The following is an 11,492-nucleotide window of genomic DNA, read 5'->3' as shown; positions in this document are numbered from 1 at the left end:
TCTTACGGTATATTTCTTGGAATACATCCTAAAAACAGTCGACCGTTTTTCTTATATTAGATTCAAAGCTACATGCCCTTTGTGGTGGTGGTGGGAGCATTCATCACTTCCAGTGAACAGTTTTAATATTCTAGCACACCGGATAGGCATTTCCGGTGAATTCAGCCGTGCTGGAAAACTCCATCTGGCATCCCCCATGCCAGATGAGTCACGCGCTGTGGCGTAATATTTTCCTTTTATAATACACTTTATGTAATCATATTTATGAGATTTAAATAGATGAGTTTCATTAACATTAACTTTACAAAAATGTACTTTCAAAAACAAAACAAATAACCCTTAAAAGACGTGATATTAAAGGAACTTATTGACGTATGCAGTGAATACAAATTACTGCGCGTCATGACGTCAGTAAACATCATCGCACGCGCGTTTTGATTATATGTACAAAAATGCGCTTTTTATGTATTTCTTCACAAAAATGTAATTTAATTTGTGCTAGAAAAAATATCTATCATGTGTGTCCGTTCCGGATAGAAAAATCCGACCCTCGGGCAAGCCTCGTTACCTGGCAACGCAGGTGCCCTCGGGTCGGATTTTTCTATCCGGAACGGGAACACATGACAGATATTATTAATATGTCATTTGCTTTAGGAAAACAGGGTTCAATAATATATCTAAGTCGTAAACCTTGCCTTGCTTAAGGGTGTTCCGGTACACACGTAAAGTTGCGGGCAGAATCTATGGAATACATGTCCCTATGAAATGTTTTATTGAAACACAATTTATGCCCAAACGAAGTTACTGCCTTAAGCTGAAGCTGGACCCAGCTTGTTAACTGTACCTTACGTTCATGAGTTAAACCCTCGACTTCAGCTGACAGCTGCGCATGTGGACCAGGAATGTACCAATGTATGGATGGAAAGAAATGTATCCCTGTCTGTAATGGGGAAAATGACTGCCCTGATTTTGACGACGAAATGGAATGTTGTAAGATAAATATCTCTGATAACTAGTATGTATTATGTTGATGGATTTGTTATCTTGCCTGAAATCAAACCGTTATTGATATAAATTTGTGTTTGTTCCATATATGACGTGTTCAGGTGTTCAGAAATTTAGAACCCTTTTTAAGATTGTTTCAATTTTACCTTGCCTTAATGTGCCTTTATTGTTCGTCTGGTTTTCAGGAGTTGACATATAGTGATATTAACATTCAAGCTCTTCTCATTAAACTTATATTTATCTAAATTTGCATTTAAGTTGAATTTAAACAAACGAGCTCTGAGAAATTAGTGAAAGGTCCTTAAACTTAAACATTGAGTTGTTTACAATTTGACTTGTTCATAGCTGCTGAATGCAGGTGCGGGGAGGGATTCTACATGTGTGAAGAAGAGAAGAAGTGCATCCCTGTCGACAAAGTCTGTAATAATGAATCTGATTGCATGATAGGCGACGACGAGGCCAAGTGCCGTAAGTTGCTCATTTAAAAGGGTGCTGGTGCAGTATTCAAGAATAATCTTCGATTGGTCTTAATTTAAGTAGAAAAATTCGAGTGTTTCAAACACCAAGTGATCTTGATGGTCCAATCAAAACAGCCAGATTTCAGTTTTATCATTAAGTTAAATCTAAGATGTGTTTTGAATATGGCAAATGTATCTCGACCATTTCTGATAGCCAAAGAGTAACCTTGCTGCGACCAATTGCCGGTGTAACGTTGTAAAGTGACCCCCATAGAATAATGACCCCCCGGTCATTATTTTATATAAAATAATGACCATTTTCTATAAAATACTGACTCCCCTTATAAAATAATGACCCCCGATTTTATCTGTAAAATATTGACCCCCCCCACTTAGCCTGTTACTAACATATCTATATCAATTCAAGTCACTGTCGTGTTTCTATGGCTTTTATATTTGTTGTTGTTGTTTTTGTTCTGGAGCCGCTGCATGTTACTGCTGCAGAAGCTGCTGTGTCTACATCTATTGAAATGAAATATAAATTGCTTCCATTTGAATTTCATTTAAATATCATCAATGTAATACAATATACATAAGTCGCTTTAACGTAGCTGTATATGATTCAACTTCAAAGACAACATTGTTCTACTTCATGACGTTAGATAGCCTTTGTTCATACCGTGGAGCATTGCTTAAAAACGAATGTGTTAAAAATGCAGGCTTTGAGGAGCTATTAAGCAGTCACTGTTCGTGCCATGACTTACATCAAAGTCCATGATGTCATGAGCGGTGTTTTTATGTTTTTGCAGACTGCATCATTCTAAAAATAGTTCCTTTGATTTACCTCAGAAAAGCCGCTCGTTCAACATCAAAGAAAACGACAGCGACACCGAAAGCAGTTCTACGTAAAACGCGTGTATATATAAAGGTCTGTGGTAAGCAGTCAGTCCAACCTTGCAGCATGGACGAGAAAGATTACACAGATGTTGTAGAGTTTGTAAAAAATGGGAAGTATCCCGTTTCTGTAAAAGACAAGAACAAAAAGAGGAATTTTCGTAGAAAGTGCAAACCTTTTATTTTTGAGACGGGTTGTATTATAAGAAAACCAGCTCATCAAAACGTTTGCAAGTTGTTAAGAAAGGAAGACAGATGACATCATCAGAGCATGCATGCATCAGATCACGGAGGACATTTGGGAGTTTCAAAAAACGTAAGTTTGATATAATGATTTCATTATCATGACCAAAAAGGAACTTGTGATTCCTGTGAGCCTGTGTAGATATGACATTTAAGATTATTTAAATTAGTACGAAAGCTGAATAACAAAAGCGTCAAAACGTGACTGAACTCGTAATAACGAGATAAATATCTCGTAAAAACGACTAAGTATCTCGTTATAACGAGACAACTATCTTGTTATTAGACTTGACGGATTATGACGGACACGGACATGAGAGCGAACAACCGACAGGCAGGGGATACTCTCAAAGTTATTCATGCTTTAAAACAGTCATGTATGTATAAATAAGGCGTATCAGATGAGTCGTTTTACAAACAACATTAAGCTCTAGATCTTTGTATCAGTTATGATTAATTTTCGATTATAATAACTGTAAATATTGTGAGAACAGTCCGAACGCAATATTTTGGTTTTCGCTGACAAAACCATTATACTGAAAAAGGTAAAGAATATATAACGGTACTTGATTTAAAAGTTATAATATAGGTGAACAGGTCTTTGGATCATTCCATTATTAGATAAAACTGAAATAAAGTGTTTGTCTATATATTGTCCGCTTTTCATGCCAATAGTAAATGATACTGGTTTATTTGATATGCAGTGTGCAATATTAAAGTATAGTCCGTTTAAAAAGCTGATTATGAGATACGAGTTTATTGTCAATAAATAGGGGGTGTAATGATCGGATGACTCCAGGTAAATGTTATTGTTTTGATAAGTATTTTATTACTTGATGCATTAGCATATTCACTTTAATTTAATTGTCTCTAAAATGCTCTGTACTTAATGAAATTACATATTAATTTCTCATATAGAGTCGCTGGCCCCAGTGGTATCGTCAGATCTATGACGATAGCGGTTGTGGGTTCGAACCTCAAGTGAGGAATTTTTTATGCCCCCCCCCCCACAAAGTGGGAGGCATATAGTGATTGCACTGTCTGTCCGTTCGTCCGTTCGTTCGTTCGTCCGTCCGTCCGTCCCGTTTCGTGTCTTCGTCATAACTTAACTGTTGAATGGATTCGAATCAAACTTCACAGAATTGTAAAGCACCATGAGAAGGTGTGTCGCGTCAACTCTCAGTTCCCCAGGTCCAAGGTCAAGGTCACACTAAAGGTCAAGTTCAAATCTTTCGTGTCTTGGCCATAACTTCTTTACTATGAATGGATTTGAATCAAAACTTCACAGAATTGTAAAGCACCATGAGACGGTGTCGCATCCAACTCTCGGGTCCCCCAGGTCCAAGGTCAAGGTCACACTTAAAGGTCAAAGTTCAATTTTTTCGTGTCTCAGCCATAACTTCTTTACTATTGAATGGATTGAATCAAACTTCACAGAATGCAAATTTTGAGTTCAAACATTTCAAGGTCAAGGTCATCCTTCAAGGTCGGTCAATTAAGGTCAATGTGCTAGGGGGGCATTTGTCTCTTACAGTGACAGCTCTTGTTATTTCATTTTTGGAAAGAATTACATAGTTTGTATTTAGTAATGTTATGTAAAAATCTAAATCACGAGAACCTCACTTATCTCGATTTTGCATGTATAATTCAAATAAGGTCCGAGTACACATAATAAGTAGACAGTATCCTCCAAGTAAACTATAAGAATGCCAGGAAAGTATTTGAATTCCGCCGAAAAGGAAAAGGTTGTATCTGTGCACTTATGAGGATCGAACCCATGATCATAACATGTGTAGTGTTCCGCATTCTTCCATTATACCACTACGCCACAGTCATTGAAAGTTGCTTATGTAAACTCAAAACTAATTCTAATAATTCTATCGTCATTTAGAACATTTAGAACAACATGTATTGGATTTCAACTTGTCTCAGGTGCATCCATGGCTAGCTTTATTTTTAGTAATGATACTACAGTGAAACTTGTAATAGGTGACTTTCCGTGAGACCTTAACAAAAAGGTCACGTATGACTGGGAGTCTTTTAATTCAGGTCCACTAACGTCAAGTGTTTCAATTTATTATTTGTTCTTGTAAATCCTGATGCCTGTCTTTTTCTTGGATTATGGTATTTAAATTGATATAAGATATTCCCTATTTAGAATATGTATACGTATTTGCATTATTATTTGTCTAATTCCTTTTTACTTGTTTTGCAAGCCATTTTGTCTGCCGTGATATCATATTACTGCACATCGGTTGAGTTTTCAAATCCCGCGTTTATTCATCGGGTAATGGATAGGTTTATATGAGATTATATTTCCATCATATTTTATTATTGTTTGGTAATACTAAAAGGAGCAGGGATTTTGAAATTTCGAAATTTTAATTAGGTTGGTAGCTCCAATTCGATTTTCTCACAAGAAAAGTTGTTCGTACGGATTATATAAAATGAACTCGTGCATCCACAGATCGTCCAATTTTGGACATATTAGAAGTTATGGTTAAATTGACTTAACTCAGATAATAAAAGAGAAAAATAAACATTTTTGCCATAGCACACAGTAAAGTTAACACGCTGGTAAGAAATCCAAGATCCGAAGCGCTATATGTTAATGACTGAAAAATGCATGAAATTCGTTTAATTAAGCCATATTATCATCACGGGGTGCAAACATTACGGTCGTTTGTGGCGTCAGACAGGGAGTCTTTTAATTCAGTCAGTGACTTTATATAGATTTTTTTACGTCAGGCGGTCGTAAACAGGGTCGTATACGGCAGGAAGTTGTCTAAATCAGTGAGTCGCTAAGGCAAGGTTGACTGTATTTTGGTAACTTATCTGGACTAATAGTTATGTTTGCTTTGTTTCAGATGGGAAAAGATTTCGACTAGGTTTTACTGGAAAGGATGTTTCGAAGATGTACACACGTTTATACAGAACTGCGACAACTGTCAAAGAAAGGTGAACCTGAAGAAAGCAAAGAAGCCACTGCGACCTATCACAGTTCCCGCCGAGGCTTTCAAGCAAGTGGGCATGGACCTTATAGGTCCTCTAGAAACCTCTTATCAGGGTAAGTTTTGTCTGTCGGTTTGTTGGGCTGCTTTGGTAGACCCTGGTGACTTTGACTCGTAGACAATATATGTCGGGGCATTGTGGTGCCGCATAGCGGTGTTGCTGCATAAAGATGGTCAAACAAAATTATGCGGCGATTTTCAACGCATGCAGAGGGCATGTTTAGGCGGCAGAAAGGCCCCCTTTCGCCGCATAAAGAAACCCATTAAAACATAAACGATAATTACTAGTTACTTCTATGAAGTTTCAACCAGACCAGGATCTAGTTTTATGTACTCACTCTCTCTTCCTCTGAAAAAGTCTTAAGTTCCGAAGGTCATTCCATCTTAAGTGGGGGCATATTTTATTCACTATACATTATATAGGGAAAAAAATTGTGAACGCAACTTCTCCTACACCGCTTGGTGGATTTTGTTCAAACTTTCACAGATGATCAACCTTAATGTGTAGATGATCGTAAAGACAGGAATTTTGGCTGTGATTGGTTTTAGCAAAATTATGGCCTTTTGATGTTTTATTCACTATACATTATATATGGAAAAAAAATTGTGAACGCAACTCCTCCTACACCGCTTGGGGGATTTTGTTCAAACTTTCACAGATGATCAACCTTAATATGTTGATGATCGTACAGACAGGAATTTTTGCTGCGTTTAGTCTTAGCAGAATTATGGCCCTTTGTTGTTTTATTCACTATACATTATATAAGGAAATATTTGTGAAGTAATAATTTTGGTATTAATATACTTATTAATTTCATATTTGAACACAACAAAGCTTTGAACTGGACCTTCAAAAAATTAATATGAAGATAACCTTGGCCTCTGAATGACCTTGACCTTCAAATTTAAAGCCTCATAAGGCCTTTGTGTTTGGAGTGGCTGCCACTATTTTTGTGACTAAAGTATACTAAAGAAATTATATATTTTTCAAGTTAAATTATATAAGAAATAACTGTTTTCTTAAAGCTTTTTAACAGATTTGTATATCCAATAAGCATTATAAGGAAAACAAAATATTTTATTACCTCCCTTAATTCTTTTTACTATATGTTTACATGTAGGATAATTAAAAGTGAGTGTTTCTTTACGTTTTATTGTTGACATTCCCTATTTAGACAAATGTTAAACCCATTTTTAACATAAAAATAAAAGCCTTATGGGACTTTAAAGTTTGAAATTTCCCAAAAGTGACTAAAACTTTGCTATTTATTTATTAGTTTTCTTCATGCTTGAGCACAACAACCTTTTTAAGACAAACTTAATATGCGCTAAAGATCAAATGATATAACATGTTACTAAGCATCATGTAGGGGTGCACCAGTGTCCTATGGACACATATCTAGTTGTTTTATGCGTGGCATGTCGCCGCATAAAGGTGGTCACCCTCTATATGCGTTGAAAATCACCGCATAAACGAGTCCGACCACCTTTATGCGGCAACACCGCTATGCGGCACCACAGGGCATAATAATGTTATGACCCCCGTAATAATACTATGACTGGGGGTCATAATACTATGACCGGGGGTCATAATACTATGACCGGGGGTCATAATACTGTGACCGGGGGTCATAATACTATGACCGGGGGGTCATAATACTGTGACCGGGGGTCATAATATTACGACTCCTCCACACATAGGAAAATGAGTCTCACACAAACCACTATATGAGGGTTATTTTCTGTGTGAGGCAGAGTCATAATATTGTGCCCCCGGTCATAAACTGTGACTGGGGGTCATAATTTTACATCTCCCCTACACATAGAAAACGCCCTTCACATAGTACCAACGGTTGCACTGCTCATTTTTAGTCACTATTATGCATAAAAGTAATGATGCGACTCATATTTCTATAAGGATCAGTTTGCTAAGTTACAATATACTTATATTGATAAAATCACCATGTCCAGTCTTCACGTGGTTTGACGGTGAAGTTAATGCTAAATGATGGTGGAAAACAACCTACTGGGTATTTCACCTCTGTACCACCGTACTCATTTGAAACGTTGTAATACATTGTAGTCAGTTTAACTTGAGATTTTTAGTTACTGGAGCGGTAGAGACGTATCGGTAATGCACCTGTTGAGTGGTGGTAAACTGAAATAGATTTTACGCAGTTTACGATTAGTTACAAGCAAAGCGACCGCCCATGTGAAACAGGGCCATGTGCGAAAGCAACTGCATTTCTTTTTAAGCACTGTAAATATATGTCGTATTTTTACGGGAAAACCATAGTTTATTAAATTAAATTTTGATAGTTCTGTATTTTTACGGGAAAACCATAGTTTATTAAATTAAATTTTGATAGTTCTGTAACTTAAACGCCGTCGACGGTTGCCAGCTGATATGTCAATGTACCAGCTGTTTATGACCTGTCAGTCAAATATGATCAGGCTTATTAGTCCCCTACGAGGACTATAGGAATGCCCTCCGTCAGTCTGTCCGTCCGTCCGTCTGTCCGTCCGTCCGTCCGAAAATCTGGATCCCGCGATATCTTCAAAATACTTAAAAAAAATTCATGAAACTTGGAATAGTGATAAAGGGCAATATGGAGATTATGCACGTCTTTTTATTTATTTATTTTTTTCGTTTTTGCGTCCGTCTGTCTGTCTGCTTTAAAAAACATTCAACACATCTTTAACCTAACTGGATTCCACTATATCTCCAAAAGTACATTGAATTTTTTTATGGAACTCCCCTACCGGTGTAACCGAGATAGGATTGCCCTCCGTCCGTCTGTCCCGTCTGTCCGTCCGTCCAAATTTTGTTTCCGGGCTATTTCTTGAAGACTATTGGCCAGATTTCAATTATTTTTTTAAGAGTTATAGCATTTGACTAGCAATTTGCAATTTTCAAGCGAAATGAATGGGGGATTTTTTTCTTAAAGTAGTTTGTATAGAACATATCAACTGTAAACTTGAGAAAGATATTATTAAGAAACAGAGTAGTGCTTTTTTATTTTCCTTCCATTTTTGTCGAGCCCACCTTCGGTGAACTCGACCCTTAGTCGCCAGGTTTTGATGTTCGCTATATGTGCGTGCATGTGTCCGTCCTGATTTTTACGGACCATAACTCCAATTTGAATGAAAATGGAGGAATTTCTGTAAAAACTTCACACAAGTGATCACCTCCATGAGTTCTAGTTCTGCGCGCATGAACTGGGTTTATGGGTCAAAGGTAAAGGTCTTCTTAGAGATCACTGATAAATGCTTGTGCAGGGCATATCTGGTAACTGCATGAAGAGATTTTTTTTACTATAACTTCACACAAATGTTAACTACCATGAGATCTAGTGTCGCACGCATCAACCAGGTCTCCAGTTAAAGGTAAAGATAACAGAGGTCATTAGAAGTGCTTTTCTAGAGGATATCCTATATGCATGAGGGAATTTTTATGCAACATCTTAAAACTGCGATGCTGGCCCGTAGACATGCAGAATGAAATTCTAGTTTCTATGCAAACTCAAACTTGAAAAGAAACATCTATCGGCTGGGGATATACTAGTATTGTCTTTGACAATGCATCGTTGATTAAAATAAGTATTGTAAAATGCTTACATTTATACATTTCAGGAAACAAGTACATTGTCGTTATAACAGAATATTTGACAAAATGGGTAGAGGCAGAAGGGATTCCAGACAAGTCATCTGAAACTGTACTATCAGTATTCACAAAGTTTGTCACGACACATGGTTGCCCCAGCGTATTAATAACGGATCAGGGGAGAGAATTCTGCAACGACTTGAATGAAAAGTTTTGCAAGCAGTTTGGGATAGAACATAGAATTGCATCAGCATATCACCACAAACAGGAGGACATACTGAAAGATTTAACAGGACTTTGTGCGATATGCTTGTGCACAGTGTAGATTTGTCGCAGAAAAATTGGGACATTAAGTTACCATACGTACTGTTTGCCTATAGAACGTCTAAACATGAGTCGACGAAACAAACACCATTCTATCTTGTGTTTGGAAGGCACGCACGCTTACCAATAGAACTAGACTTAGCAATGCAATCGGATGATAACCAAGACTCTGAATTGTCACTAAAGGAAAGAATAGACTCGTTCATTAAACTGTCGTGCAACAGAAAAGAAGCATCGTCCAATATTAAAACGGCACAATCGAAGCAGAAGAAATATTACGATTCTTCACTACCTAAAGACGATACAGCAGGTTTTGAAGTCGGCGACCAAGTCCTTCTTCATAACACCAGAAAATTGACGAGAAAAGGAGGGAAATTGGGTCTAAAATGGAAAGGACCATTCAAAATAACAAAAGTAACTGGAAAAGGCACTTATTTCCTAGAAGGAATGAAAACAAGTGTAAGTGGGAACAGACTGAATCGCTATAGGCAGAGTAATGACGATGCTGCTACAGATAACACAGAAAAGCGACCAACTGAAGGTCCAAAAGATGACCACAGTCTAATAAACAAAGAAACAGGAACCCAAGCAAACGAGAAAGCGTTTGAAAGACCTGCAAAAAGAAACGATAAATCTGACGACTGCAATCTCCCTCCAAAAAAGAGAAGAGTATCGCGAGAAGATGTTGCAACACAACCTACCAATTCTACAGAATCTACTAATCAAGAACCCCAACCATTTCAATTCAGACCATCTAATCAAGAATGGCAGGAACAAATCTCGAGTGTATTTAAGTCGGCAGTCAAAAACACGTATGCATCCGGTCCAGACAAATATATACGACGAGACGCCAAACCTACTAAAACTGTAAACATGCGTGGGGATGGCAATTGTTTGTTTAGAACATTCAGTTATTTAGTTTTTGGCGTACAAACACACCATAGCTTGATAAGGCAAGCGATTGTTGACTTCATGAAAGAAAACGAAACTCTAATGAAAGGCATTACACGTGATTCGGTTTCCAGATATCTAGACACGTCAATGATGGCCTCCGAAAACACTTGGGGAACAGAAGTGGAGATATTTGCTTTTGCAACTCTCACCAGAAGCGTTGTGTATGTTTATTCACAGTATGGCAGTAAGGAACAGTGGCGTTGGTTAGAATACAAACCGTTAGGCCTCATTGGTGGTAATTTAAGGGGTCGAGCAGTGTACATTCAGAATTCCAGCGACCATTTTGTCCCGGTGCTAGAGGTAGATGGCGAAGAGTTCTCAAGAAAGCCATACAAACGAATTCGGAACCACATTCCAGAAAGATACCACGCCCTTATAAGTGATGACATATTAGATGCTGCTTTAGTGAATTGTTACGCAGACGAAGCCTTGCTATTAAAACTTGACAAAAGTGTAAAGACTGTATATGTGAAGGCTTTTACTAACACGCCTTACAATGTAGAAGGGCTGCGTGGGTTATCTGACGAGGTGGATGCAAATATTTTCAATATAGTATGTGACTGGAGCGATGTCGAAAACATACTTAATTGATAAGTGACACGTGCAAGAATAAATCAACAACTCAGTGGAGAACGATACAATTTATGCTAAATTTGGTTTAACATATTGCATCTGATGAGCATAACAATGCGTGCTAAATATACCTTGTGTGATTTACTAACTAAAATAATAGCTTAAGATATAAACATATGTGACATGTAGTTTTACCAAAGCACAGGTCAACACCCTGGGACGTTTTGTTGGATTCGCCTCTATATTCCATACAGTTTTAAATAAAAAGTCCTTTCGTTTATGAAATTGTCCTTATTATATACCGAACAACACTCCCGAACCACGGATATATAGGATCTCACATGAGTTGTCATATGATATAAGATTTTATTAAACGAGCTCAAGAAAATGTTACATAGCGAGCCTCGGGCGAGCTTTATAACATTT

The sequence above is a fragment of the Mya arenaria genome, chromosome 8 (genome assembly GCF_026914265.1).
Source record: "Mya arenaria isolate MELC-2E11 chromosome 8, ASM2691426v1".
Lineage (NCBI taxonomy): Eukaryota > Metazoa > Mollusca > Bivalvia > Myida > Myidae > Mya > Mya arenaria.
The sequence above is the reverse complement of the archived record's forward strand: the minus strand, read 5'-3'. Positions refer to the sequence as shown.